Raw genomic sequence first — 13178 nt, forward strand, 5'->3', positions numbered from 1 at the left:
AACTGGCCAGGGCTACATAATTTTCTTAAAAGCCATTTCTAGGTCATAAAACCTGAGACACATGGGGCTGTGTTTCTCCTGGAGAGAGTTTATTGACTTCCAACAGGTTAAAGTCAGAATTCAGGATCCTTTCCATCAAGTCTTTGAAGACCAAAGTTTTATCTCCCTCCTTTTATAACCTTTCCTGTATATAAATAAAGAGAAGAAATCATTCTTCACCCCTCATATACAAGGTATAACTTGCCGCGTGAATAGAAATTTTCCATTGATTCTCAATACATCGTCTTTGATGGTATGTGTAGGAAATAATTTTAATCAAGCTAATTTTCTACTTGTAAATATCACAAATAACTTATTGTTTTCTAACATTATGGGGACTTTTGTAAAATTTTTATGTGGAAATAGGCTTTTATTTCTCTTAGTAAACAATTAGGATTTGAATTATTGAGTTATATGGTAAGAGTGTGTTTAAATTTAACTTTATAGGATGCTGCCAAACTCTTCTCCAAAGTGTTTTATAACAATTTATACTACAGTTAGCAATGAATCAGTTCCAGTTACTCCACATTTTTACCAACATTTGGTGAGGTCAGCCTTTTTAATTTAAGCTTTTCTAATCAGTGTGCCGTTGTGGTATCATTTGAAATTCCTTAACTATGATGAGGAGAACCTTTCCTATTGCTTATTAGAAATTCAAAGATCTTCTCTTGTGATTTGTCTGCTCAATATTTTGCCCACTTTTAATCTTCTTTACATTTTTATGATTGAATTGTAATTGTTCTTTAAATATTCTGGACAAAATTCTTTGTTGGATAGATCTGCTGAAAATATTTTTTCTCATTATGTGTTTCTATTTTCACTATAATAGTGTCACTTGATTTTAGTTTTGATTACACCAAATTTATAAGATTTTCCCTTTCTTTCTTTCTTTCTTTCTTTCTTTCTTTCTTTCTTTCTTTCTTTCTTTCTTCCTTCCTTCCTTCCTTCCTTCCTCTCTCTCTCTCTCTCTCTCTCTCTCTCTCTCTCTCTCTCTCTCTTTTGTTCCCCTCACCAAGAGACATATTTTTATTAATTTTAGAGAGGAAGGAAGAGGGAAGAGGAGGGAAGAAACAGAAAGAGAGAGAAAGAAACATGGATGTGAAAAAGAAACATCAACCAATTGCTTCCCAAACACACCTGACTGGGGATTGAACCCACAAACTAAGTATATGCCCTCACTTCGAATTAAACCCACAACCTTTTTGGTGTAGGAGATGATTCTCCAACAAACTGAGCCACATGATAGGACAATTTTATATATGTATGTGTATGTGTGTATATATATATGTATTGAGTACCTATACTGTTTTATTTAAAAACTCATTGTGTAACTCAAAGGTCACAAAGGTTTATTTTATATTTTCTTCTAGAAATTTTATAGTTTTAGCTATTATGATTAGGTTATAATTCATCATGAGTTAATATTTATGTATGATGTAGTGGTAATGGTTGATGTTCATAAATGAGATTCAGAAAATCAGTTTTTCTGAGTATATTTTAATAAAAAGTAAACCCTTTTCCCAATTGATTTACCTTAAAAGTCTGGCTGAAAAAATTTCTCTTTCTTTTTCTAGTCTCCTTTTTTGGTTTGTATGGCTATTTTTATGCAATTACTATCTTGTATTAGTTATCATAATTGCGTTGAAATCGTGGTGACAGTCTTCCAATTTGTTATGGCTATTCTAGGTACTTTGAATTTTGAAAAAAATTTAGAATCAGCTTGCCAGTTTTCACCTAGAATAAGGCATGGTGAGACATTGATTGAAATAACTTTGAATCTTTAGAGCAATTTGGGGATAACTGATTAACTTAGCAATACTGACCATAAACATTGTATATTTTCTTTTATTCGGATTTTCTTTTATATATGTTTTGCAGATGTCACTTTACAAATCTTGAAATATGTGGATAAGTTAGTAAGCCACCAGTTACCTTATTATTATAAGAATCAAAATTCTTGTGTAGATTACTTTTGGTATTCTATAAGGAAAACAACCACCATGTTTAGAAGAGACTAGCACAAAGTATTAACTGCTTTGGCCTAGAAGCACACCAGAAAAGAAGAGCAGAGGTTCATTACAATGAAGCAAGTGGCTTGAAGCAGAATTGATCACAAGATGGTGTTTGGGTCAGGTGCTGCTAAGAAGTAAGGGGTAACAATTTTACTGATGGCCCTGAGATCTAGGAAAAAACTGATATCTTTCTCTGTTTGGTTTTTGTACTGTCAGGATAGAAATATTACAGAGCTAGTATATGGTACATACCTTACATACAAAGCTTTCAATGATAGGTGTGAGCCCTTTCTTTGTTTTTGCTTAAAAGGATATTGGGGGAAGTTTAGGTAACAGTAGGATCTATGTGAACTTTAATAGGCTCTGGTCAAATTATTTTTTCTATGCTAGTAGTATTTTAGCCCAGAGAGTGTCAAATATGGTATCAAGATCTGAATCTGGAGAACTGCATCAAATGTAACAGAGAGAAACAGTGTGTCTAGAGCAGATATAATTTGATTTTGACTGTAGAACTCTTTTGGAACAGAAGAACTAGTTTCTCTGTTGCACATTTAATATAACAATTCCATTTGTAATATAAGTCCCCATTACATTTCTAAGAGTAGAATCCTATGGAAAGAAAAAATGTTTTCAGTTAAGTGTCTGAAGACTGGAAAATAAGGAAAATATGAGAGTTATTTAAAATACCTACCACCTTTTGTATATTTACTGTGAGAAGGAAAAAAAGAGATTGATCAAAGGGAGCAGAGTTTAATGTAGAAAGGGTATAGTTTAAATGTATCAGGAATTGATAAAGGGAGTAATCTATATTTATAGTTGATTTACCTTGAGTGTTTAAGGGTAAGGCAGAATATTGGGTACCTTTTCCCTCCTCCGAGACCCTTATTGATCTGAATTGTGGGATATTTCTGTGTGTTGATTTTCTTTTTGTAAAGTGGAACATTTTTTTCTCTCAGTGTCCCTTCTGTTTATAATATCTACAAATGACCTTGCCTAAAGGTGATCAGTTGGAAAGTGGTTCACATAGCTATTTGATTTGCAGGGCCATATATTTATTTGGGGTTCTGTCTAATTTTGTTCTAAAGCTCTCAAAATGCTCTACTAGGTGGTATAATCCAGATAAAGGTCCTATTTCTTTCCGTCTTTAAATATGTTTTTATTGATTTTTTAGAGACAGAGGAAAAGAGAGAGAGATAGAAACATCAATGTCAGAGAGAAACATCAATCACTGCCTCCTGCATGCCCACTACTGGGTATAGAGTCTGCAACCCAGACATGTGTCCTGACTGGGAATTGAACCAGGACCTCTCAGTCCACGGGATGACACTCCATCCACTGAGCCATACCAGCAGAGCTAAAGGTCCCATTTCTTATTTTAATTTATGGTTTTGAATTATGTCTCCAATTTCAGATTTAATGCTATTTTTTTTTAAACACTTTTAGTTTATTTTTAAATTGAATTTATTGGGGTGACATTGGTTAATGAAATGAGATGAAAGAATTACTATTACATTGGGACATTCTTTAACTTCCAAATGTTGAAAGGCATTGACTGTTCTATTACAAAAATCTTCTATAGGTTTATTTCTTTTTCTATTACACAGAAAATTGTGGTACAATTAATTTTTATTGGAAATACATTAGTTATAGTTGGTTTTTTGTTTGTTTGTTTGTTTGTTTGTTTAAGAGATTTTGCCTTACTTTTTAGGTCCCTTTTGACTTTCAAGTCTATTGTGGAAAAAGGATCCTGTTGGCTTCTTTCCTGGTGGATCTAAGCAGCATTTGCCATCCAGCACTGAACACCCAAAGTTCCGATCAACATGTGTATGAGTTAATATAGGTCAGGTGACCCTGAAATATCTATTTTGGGGTACTAGGAGAGGTGTTGAGGAAAGGCAGGGGGTCTGGGTGAGGGGGAGATTAAAGAGGAGATGCAGAAGGAGAGAGATCAGAGGGGTAAGGGAGGAGAGACAACTGGATGTGGGGAGGCACCTGAAGGACAAGAAGGGGAAATATTCCCCAGCAAAATTATTCTAGTTTGTTCTTGCTTTAGTTTGTCAACTGGCTCATTTGCTTTGTCAAATAATCTTTTATCGAAACAAGGTTAGAGTCAGAATTTTCTTTGGAGTTCTCTGTATACCAATCAAAAGCTGCTGCCCATTTGGCCTGTGAAATCATATTCCCTTTCCTAAGGTGCCTCTAAATTTATTCAATTCAAATGTTTGCCAGAGTGTTCACTGAAGACCCAAATCATCCCTATTGAAGTTATGCCATTTAGAAAGATAGGCATAAAATGTGGAATATAACGAGCATCCATAGAAGAGACAGGGGTGTTGACAGCAGAGGAGAGAATTTAGACTTAGCTGACTTCACGAGAGCTGGCCAGTGTAGGTAGGAATGCAATGTAATGCTTTTGTAGCTCCTGTCTCAGGCCTTCTACCTGATGCTTGGCTGTGTCTGAGCATAGACCTGACTGAAAATCTGCACCCCTAGACCCATCCCCAGCAGGTGGAAAACCAGAGAGAATACTCTCTTTGGATCCAAGCCAAGGTGTCAGGACAAAAGATAAATATCAAGAAGGAAAGAATCTTCATCCAGTTTTATTGGTGACTTAGCAGTCTGTCCAAGTAAAACCACAATCTCAGCAGTTTGTGAGTTGGAACAACGGTTTATAGGGTCTATGCCTGAATCCCACCCAGTGATTTTCCTTATAATGAACAACACATTTAAACAGCACAACACAAGATAGTAGCACAAAAGAGCAAAAACAAGATGAAAGGAGCACCTTATTTATTCCATCAAGGATGCCAAACAAATGAGAATCAATAACAAAATCCTGTTACCAAACTGAGAACAAATAGCCAATGATTGCACCAGAAAAAGGAGTGGAGTTCAGACCCAGTACTGACTTACTACTACGATGTGGCCCCCACAAGCTGCCAGCAGCAAATAAATGACAAGGAGAGTCTATGTGTAACATATTCTACAGCGCAAGACAGGACAGTTTGTCTTGGTGAAACATTTAAGAAACTGGAAATAAACAAAGGCCATCCATGCCAGAACCAATGGAAACTAATTATTTGGAGCTTACTTGAGTCTGTCAGAGACTCCAAAGCAGACAGAAGAGTGGGAAAACCTTAAAGTGGTAAAAATGGGAAGTTCAGGTGTGCCCTGATTGCAGGTTGTTGGCTGGGGAGGTTAGAAGTGTGTTGACCAGAAGTGGGCTTCTTCTGAGATTAGGTTGACATGTGTATTTGCTTTTCTCTGTTTGGATCTAAGTTGGAAGCAGGGACACAAAACAGAGAAACTGGCAGTTTCTGATAAAGTACTGATTGTCTGGACCTATTGCTGCAGAGATTGTGGGTCAGAGTTCTATTGTCGTATATGGTCTGGTCATTGTCCATTTGTATATTCAGTCTATTACGGTTATGCACAGAACTCTAAAGGACCATTTTATTTCACTCCTTATGCCATGGAGTTACATTTTTACTCTCTGGACTTAACAGATAACCACAATGACAAACTTACTTGCTTCTCATAGATAACAAATTATGTAAAATATTTTAGTAAAATTTTATTCATTTAAAAAATTAATACCAAACTAATATTCAGCAAGAAAATAATGATCTCAGGGAAGTTTCTAAAGGAAAACACATTTTTATCTTCCTAAAATATCCTAGGACATCTCCTCAATGTTGCTGCCATTTCTCCGCTAGGCTGTTTTAAAATGAATAAGTGGTGTTTACTAGGTGTGAACTAAGCCTCTTTACAGAGAGGAGTGTAACCTATTTTAAACTTTTGCACTACCGACAAGTGTTGTACTGTGTGACTAAGAAGCAAGGAAACCTAGAAGGTTCAAACTAGAAGAATGTTTTGGAATGATCACTGCTTTTCTGCAGCCAGTAAATGGAATTTTTAAACTATATGAGATCTTAGCACCCTCAGTATGCTGGCTGACAGCATGTAGCCTCTTAAGCTCAATGCCAAAAGCAGCTTGCCTATTAGCGTGACAATTCATTGAGTGGTACATGCTGTACCACTTCAGTTGTTACTTTCAGCAGTCCCTGCCCTCCTTGCTCCAACTCTTGCTATAATCTTTCACACACACCTTCTCTAACACCTTCATTTCCATTTCAATTTTTAGAGGGTAATGCAAATCAAGACTCCCCACGCCCCAAGCTTGACATAGAAGAAGATAGTTTGCCTTATATTGCTCAGAGCCTACAATGACTGACGAGTTTTGGATTTTGATTTCATGCCTTTGACTTATTTAGAATCCTAATTTTGATGCAAGCATTCCGTGGATTGGGGACCTGAGGGTCCACAGCCCACTGTGGGTCCTTGGCTTCACACAGGAAAGAATTCAAACATAAACCAGCGTAGAGTTTAAAGTGAAAGTGAGTTTACTGGTAAAGCAGTGAAACAGAGAACAGACTATAGGCTTACTCCCTTTAGTGGAATTTCTTTCGTTTATTGAGATTCATTCAATTGATGTGGAGGAGGTAAAATATTCAGTAAGGGAGACGGATATTCAGAATCTTCCTGGGAAAGGGATGGAGATTGCTCAGAAGAGATCTGATGGCCATTTTGTGTCGTCTCATGGACTTTCTGTTTCTGGTCATGGCTGAGAGGAATGTGTGGTTTAGCATGCTAATATATTACAATGTTCATATAATGAGGCCAGGGGTTATGGTAAGGTATAATTAGTCACCATGTTGAATCAAGCTTATCTCTGCCCTTCTAAGCCATAAATCCAGGGTGTGGGGAGTCCTCTCCATTGACAGTTCCTGTAGCTTTTATCAATTGCAGCTGCTTCACTATATACCCTATCTCAATTTTATTTTTTTTAAAAAGCAGGGCCAGTTTTCTCATGTGAAAGTGCATTTTAAACACTAAATAAGCACAAGAAATATTAGTGTTTGAATCAGTTGAGTTTTATATTTGACTTGGAAAGACATTTTTTTTTTAATGTAGGAAATATAGCATATAGAAACCCAAGGAGAGAAATGTGATGTTCATATTATTTTCACATTTGAATATGCACCTTCAAAAATGACCAAACTGCCTACAGTTGGAAAGATAGTTACCTCCTCACCAAAGAGAGGCATACCAAAGGCACATACTCTTACTGTGGTCAGCTGCAGGTTCCAGAACTGCTGTCTTATGTGAATGGCATATACTTTTATTTTTCTGTTTTTAGAGAGAAAGAAAGTGTGCGATTGAGAGAGAAAGAAAAAGAAACACTGATGCAAGAGCAGAGCATTAATGGGCCACCTCCCACAACCTGGGCATGTGCCTTGACTGGAAATTGAACCAGGAACCTTTTGGTGCCTGGGATGATGCCCAATCAACTAAGCCACACCACACCAGCCAGGGCTGTAATGTAGATTTTAATGATCTTGCATAATTAAAAAAATATAAATTATTAGAAAAGTATCATCACTGTAAACAATTTAGTATTCAGTGATCCACAGAGAAAGATTAGTGCAATAGAAAAAGTTAAGAATTCCCACTTAATTTATACATGACATAATGTGATCTCTGGTAATGACTTTAAAATACTATATCAAAGAGAATGGGGCAGACATGAGAAAAGTTCAGCAACATGTTGATGATTATTGCATTGGATGATTTATTCTATTTTGTATATGTTTAAAAATTTTCAAAATACAGGTTAAAAACCCTCCCCCATTGGAAATAGGAAGTATGAAACAAACAGGGTCACTGCTCCATCTGACATCACACTGGACAAAACTAGCAAGGGCTTCCGGCTCTGGCAGAAGGAAAAGCCATGCTTTGACCAGGGATTCAAGTGCCTGGCTTTTCTCGGTTCTAAATCAGGGAGGATCTCTCTTGTCCATTATCCTCTGTAGTTACCTAAGATGAACAAGATAGTAGATGTCCCTTTGTAGGCTGCATTTTTAGTGACCCATTTTCTGTTGACATAAGTATAGAGTCTAGATGTTGCTTTTGGGATTTAGCAAACACGTAGTATTGGTGGCCAGGCTTGGGGACTCTTGGGAAATATGATTCCACTAAAAAGTAAGTAAATTTAGATCTGCTTCTACTTTTGTACTCCATGGGCTAGTCACAAGATAAGATATCTTGTCAGGTGGCTTATAGTCATTGAGTCTAGATTTCAGCCAGGAAGAGTTAACTGGGGTCTCCCTCAAGCCCTACCTTAAGAAGTTCAAAGGTATGGTCTGGAGTGAGAAAAAACAAATAATTTTCTTCTTGCTCCAGCACACATTCATAATTCCCAGATTGTCCCTAAATGTCTTATAGTTGTCTTCCCCTCCCCCAGTATGAAAGGAGAAGTTTTCTTTGTTGACTAAGTATTGCTATGAGAATGATGTCGTCTGAACCATGCAGCAGGGTGTGTAAGATGTCACATAGTTAACTTAGATTCTTGGTTTTGTGGTGGACTGACAACACACAGTTATGCAAATTAGCAGCAGAGTCAACCTGCACTCTGCTCAATGGGACTCTGTTGCAGTTTGTTCTCCATTTTGGATTTGGCTAAATGTTTAACTTGGTGTCTTTTCTTTCTCCTTAATTTCCTAGAAACTAGAAGTGGAGTGTGGAGTGTAAGCACTCTATAATACATGTAAAATGAGAGCCCCAAATGAGAGTCACATTTGTGATTTAAAACCTTCTAGTTACCACATTAAATATGTAAAAAGAAACAGGTAAAATTAATAATACATCTTATTTAACTTATTAGAGCAAAATTTTAATTATTTTAACATGTAATTAGTATAATAATTATTAATGAGCTATTTTACTTTTCTTTTTCACTTTCATTCTAAGTCTTTGTGAAATCTGGAGTGTACTTTATACTTACGCCACATCTCAGTTTGGAAAGGTCACACTGAAGTGCTCAGTGCGCACGCATGGCTACTAGCTACTGTACCAGACAGTGCAAGTGCAACTTAGGTCTCGACTACATTCAGAATGAACATTTTCAGAAACAACTATTTCTAGTTGGTGCTGGATATCTCACATCACATCATATCAGATGGTGCATAACGTCAGCTTACTCCACCACCTAAATGAATAGGGCATCCTATTTTCTTTTTATTTTAATCAAATAATTGCTTGCTATGTAACTAATCTTGTAAGTAAGATAGAATTCCATGTGCCAATTTAAAACACATGGTTAGGAAAACACATTAATTGGTTAAAACAGATCATTGGAGGAAGAACAGAAATCAAAAGGACTGTTAGATGACACAGATTTCTACAGGCATTAGTAAGTTTGAGTCATTTTAAAATTTGATGACATGGGATAGAGTTGTTCAAACATTCATTTTCCACAGTTGTCTCATTATAGGTGTCCATTGAACATATATAATGTAAAATAATAGCTGCTTTGCAGCAGACAATTGCGTCCACCCTAACAATACTAGAAAGGTACAGAGTGCTGGCAAGAACTAATGTTAATTCTGTTAGTCTTATGTTGTAAAGACAGTAGGAGTTTCCTCAGTGTCTGCATAAGGAAAACAAAACAAAACTTGTAACCTAATAGCTTTAAAGATTGTTCTAATGAAATTGATGGATGAGTTACCATTGCCTTTAAAAAAATACATTTGATTGTGTCTTCTTTCAATGTATACAGTTATCACATAAAGACATAAAAAGAATTTTGGAAGCAATGTTGTTGATAAATTCTGTATCAGACACTTATCATGGGGCAAGTCAGAGGTAGCTTAGTTTCTGCATTATGATGCTTCCTATGGCATATGACAAGAAGATACACAGGGTTGAGCACTAACCATTCCTTGAGCTTGTCCAGACTGAGATTGGCATATTGGCCTCTGTTGGGTTGTTTTTCTCTGGGGTGTCTCTGCCACTGTGTGGGATTTGCAAGATAACACAATAAGGGTCTCTGACTATCTGTTCTTCCTCAGCAAAGGAGGAAGGGAGACCAAGAAGAGGCAGCTCCAGGAGAAGGAGGGCTCAGGGTACAGCTAGAGCCTTAGCTTCCTGCCTTATATCTCCTAGACCTCTAGAGACCAGCCCTTATTTGGAAGCCTTGAAAGAAGGCACTATTTCCTTAAAAAAAAAATTAATGCATTTATTGCATTTACATAGACGCACTCCTCCAAAGAATTCAGCATTCAAAATTCATTCAGCATTGTAGCTGGATGAGGTCTGAGGGCTGCTGAGGATTTTACTAAGAGGTTCAGCAGTAAAAGGTGAGGAACTGTTGTTTGTTTTTGTTGAGTTCACTATCTATATAGTGGGAACTGAAATAACCTTGTTAAAACATTTTAAATTCCTTGGCTACAATGAATATCTAATCATAAAATATTATCTTGCTTTATTTTTTTTTCAGCATTTTCAGAGTAGCTTGAGTCCAATACCATAAATTACCAAGAAAGGGATAAGGGAACAAAATCTATGCTTGGATGAGTGTGTGATTCTGTTTTACAGCAGAAGCTATAAAGACTTCTAGTGTCCTCACTGCAGATCTTTTCTCATTCCCCAGCATAGCACATCTGCTGCTTAGGCAAATGAAAATCAGTTGGAACCAGAAAAATAAAAAAACAGAGATTGGGTTTTAATAATGACATATTAGAGATTCCAAAATGGCGGCAGAATGAATGGAAGCTACACAGACCATCTCCCAGTGCCAAATTGAAATTACAACTAAAATAAAGACAAATTGTTGGGAAAAAGAAATAGAAAAGCAGCTTGTGAGGACCATATAATGAGGGACACTGCATCAATCCTGGTAGGATTGCAGAGGCGCAAGACGGATGCTGGAAGCCCACAGACAGCAGCTGTCTTAGCTGTGAGCAGCACCCTTGGGGTTAAAGTCCCAAGCAGCTCCAAAGCACAGAGAGCCAGGACAGAGCACTAAAATAGCCATGGCCACTCACCTTGGGCTCTGGAAGAGGGAGAGCAGGCTGGACTGGAACTGTGGGGGACACTCAGGATTTGGAGGGCGCAGAGAGCTTTTGATGAGTTGTGGCCATGCAGGACGGTGGCCATATTACTCCTTACCAGGGCTCTGGGGAGAGGCAGTGGATCCTCCCTCAAAGATTCACCACCACCCCCAGGTGGGCCATTGAAATGTAAATTGAGGCTCATTAACAACCAGAATCTGCCCCACCCTCTGGAAATCCTTTTACTCTGAACATCTAAGGAAGTTTTTCATTTAAATGAGAAACTGAGGCTTTTCAAGTATCCGTGCCTAGCAGCCTCCCCACAAAAAGCTATAGGATAACTGAACATTTCCTGGGCTTGCAAATCTACCCAGGAAAGTAAGACTTGACAGTGGTGTTGAACATGGGTCTTCCCACACTCATCCAAACTCAGTAGAGGGAGCCACAAACAGCAGAACACCAATACCCACAGGGAGAGATTTGGCAGGCTCCAAAACCCACTGAGATAGCCAAAATGGTGAAACAAAGAAACAAATCCCAAATAAAAGAACAACAGATCTCTACCGAAGATGAGATAAAGGAAATGCAGTTAAGAAAGCAATCAGAGAGAGAATTCAGAGCCATGATCTTGAATAAGCTCAACAGCATGAGTAAGGACATCAACACCATGAATAAAGACATAGAAACATTGAAAATCAACCAATTGGAAATGAAAACCATTAAGAAGAAATAAAGAATGACATAGCAGAAATAAAGAACACTTTGGAGCCTGGCTGGTTTGGCTCAGCAGTTAGAGCAGTTTGGTTACCGCTAAGAGCATGTACTTGGTTGCAGTTTGTCCCCACCATGGTTGGGGTTGTGTTGGTGGCAGCCAGTTAGTGTGTCTCTCTCACATCGATGTTTCTCTCTCTCTCTCTCTCCCTCATGCTCTATGCAAAAATGTCCTTGAATGAGGATAAAAAAAAGAACACATAAAAGGACTATACAGCAGAAGCTGAGGACCAGATCAGTGAACTAGAAGACAGGGTAGAAAAAAATCAATCAATCAGAAAACCAAAAGGAAAAAACTATTAAAAAACAGGAAGACAGCTTAAGAGAACTGTGGGACAACTGTAAATGTAATAATACTTGCATCATAGGAGTTGCCAAAGAAGAAGAAAATGAGCAAGAGTTAGAGAATATATTTGAAGACATAGTGACAGAAAACTTCCCTAATTTGGTGAAGGAAGAAGGCATTCAAGTTCAAGAAGCACAGAGACATACTTACCTGGCAGGGAAGATACCATGATCATGAAGCTGGTTTTCTCAGGGTGAGGCTTATCCATTTCACTCCGATGTGCTGATCCCTGAGATTTCTCCAAATGTGGGAAACTCGACTGTATAATTTGTGGTAGAAGGAGACTGCATTTGTGCTCCACTCTGGAAAAAAAAAAAAAAATGAAGCACGAAGAGCCCCAAGTAAGAAGAACCCAAATAGGCCCACACCAAGACAAATAGTAATTTAAAGGCCAAAAATTAAAGACAAAGAGAGAATCCTTAAGGCAGCAAGAGATAACCAACAGGTTATGTACAAAGGAACCCCCATAAGGCTCTCAGCTGACTTCTCAACAGAAATAATACAGGCCAGAAGGGAATGGCATGAAGAAATCAAGGTCATGAAAAATAAGGATCTGAACCCAAGACTAGTCTATCCAGCAAGGCTATCATTCAAAATAGAAGGTCAAATAAAGAGCTTCCCAGACAAAAAAAAAGGCTAAGGGAATACATTAGCACCAAACCAGCACTATAAGAAATGTTAAAAGGACTGCTTTAATTAGTAGAAGAAATAGGAAGAAAAATATAACCACACTAAACAAAAATGGCAATAAATAAGTACATATCAATAATCACCTTAAATGTAAATGAATTGAATGCTTCAATAAAAAAACACAGAGTAGCTGATTGGAAAAGAAAGCATGACTATTATATATGTTGTTTACAAGAGACCTACCTCACAAAAAAAGACTCACATAGCTTGAAAATGAAGGGATGGAAAAAAAATCTTCCAAGCAAATGAAAAGGAAAAAAAAGCTGGGGTATCAATACTTATATCTGATAAAATAGATTTCAAAATTAAGGTCATAACTAGAGACAAAGAAGGCCACTACATAATATTGAAAGGACCTATCCAACAGGAAGATATAACCTTGTTAAAATATATGCACCCAATATAGGAGCACCAAAATATATTTAAAAT

General features: G+C 37.3%; 1 non-coding gene across 1 annotated transcript; it reads left to right on the forward strand.

Annotated features, from left to right (window-relative positions):
• The first annotated feature begins 12201 nt into the window (after positions 1 to 12201).
• On the forward strand, positions 12202 to 12365 carry LOC118619431. Its single transcript, XR_004957208.1, has one exon. It is a non-coding gene; the product is annotated as a U1 spliceosomal RNA (small nuclear RNA).
• The last annotated feature ends 813 nt before the right edge of the window (positions 12366 to 13178 follow it).

This window comes from Molossus molossus, unplaced genomic scaffold, assembly GCF_014108415.1.
Source record: "Molossus molossus isolate mMolMol1 unplaced genomic scaffold, mMolMol1.p scaffold_m16_p_6, whole genome shotgun sequence".
NCBI lineage: Eukaryota > Metazoa > Chordata > Mammalia > Chiroptera > Molossidae > Molossus > Molossus molossus.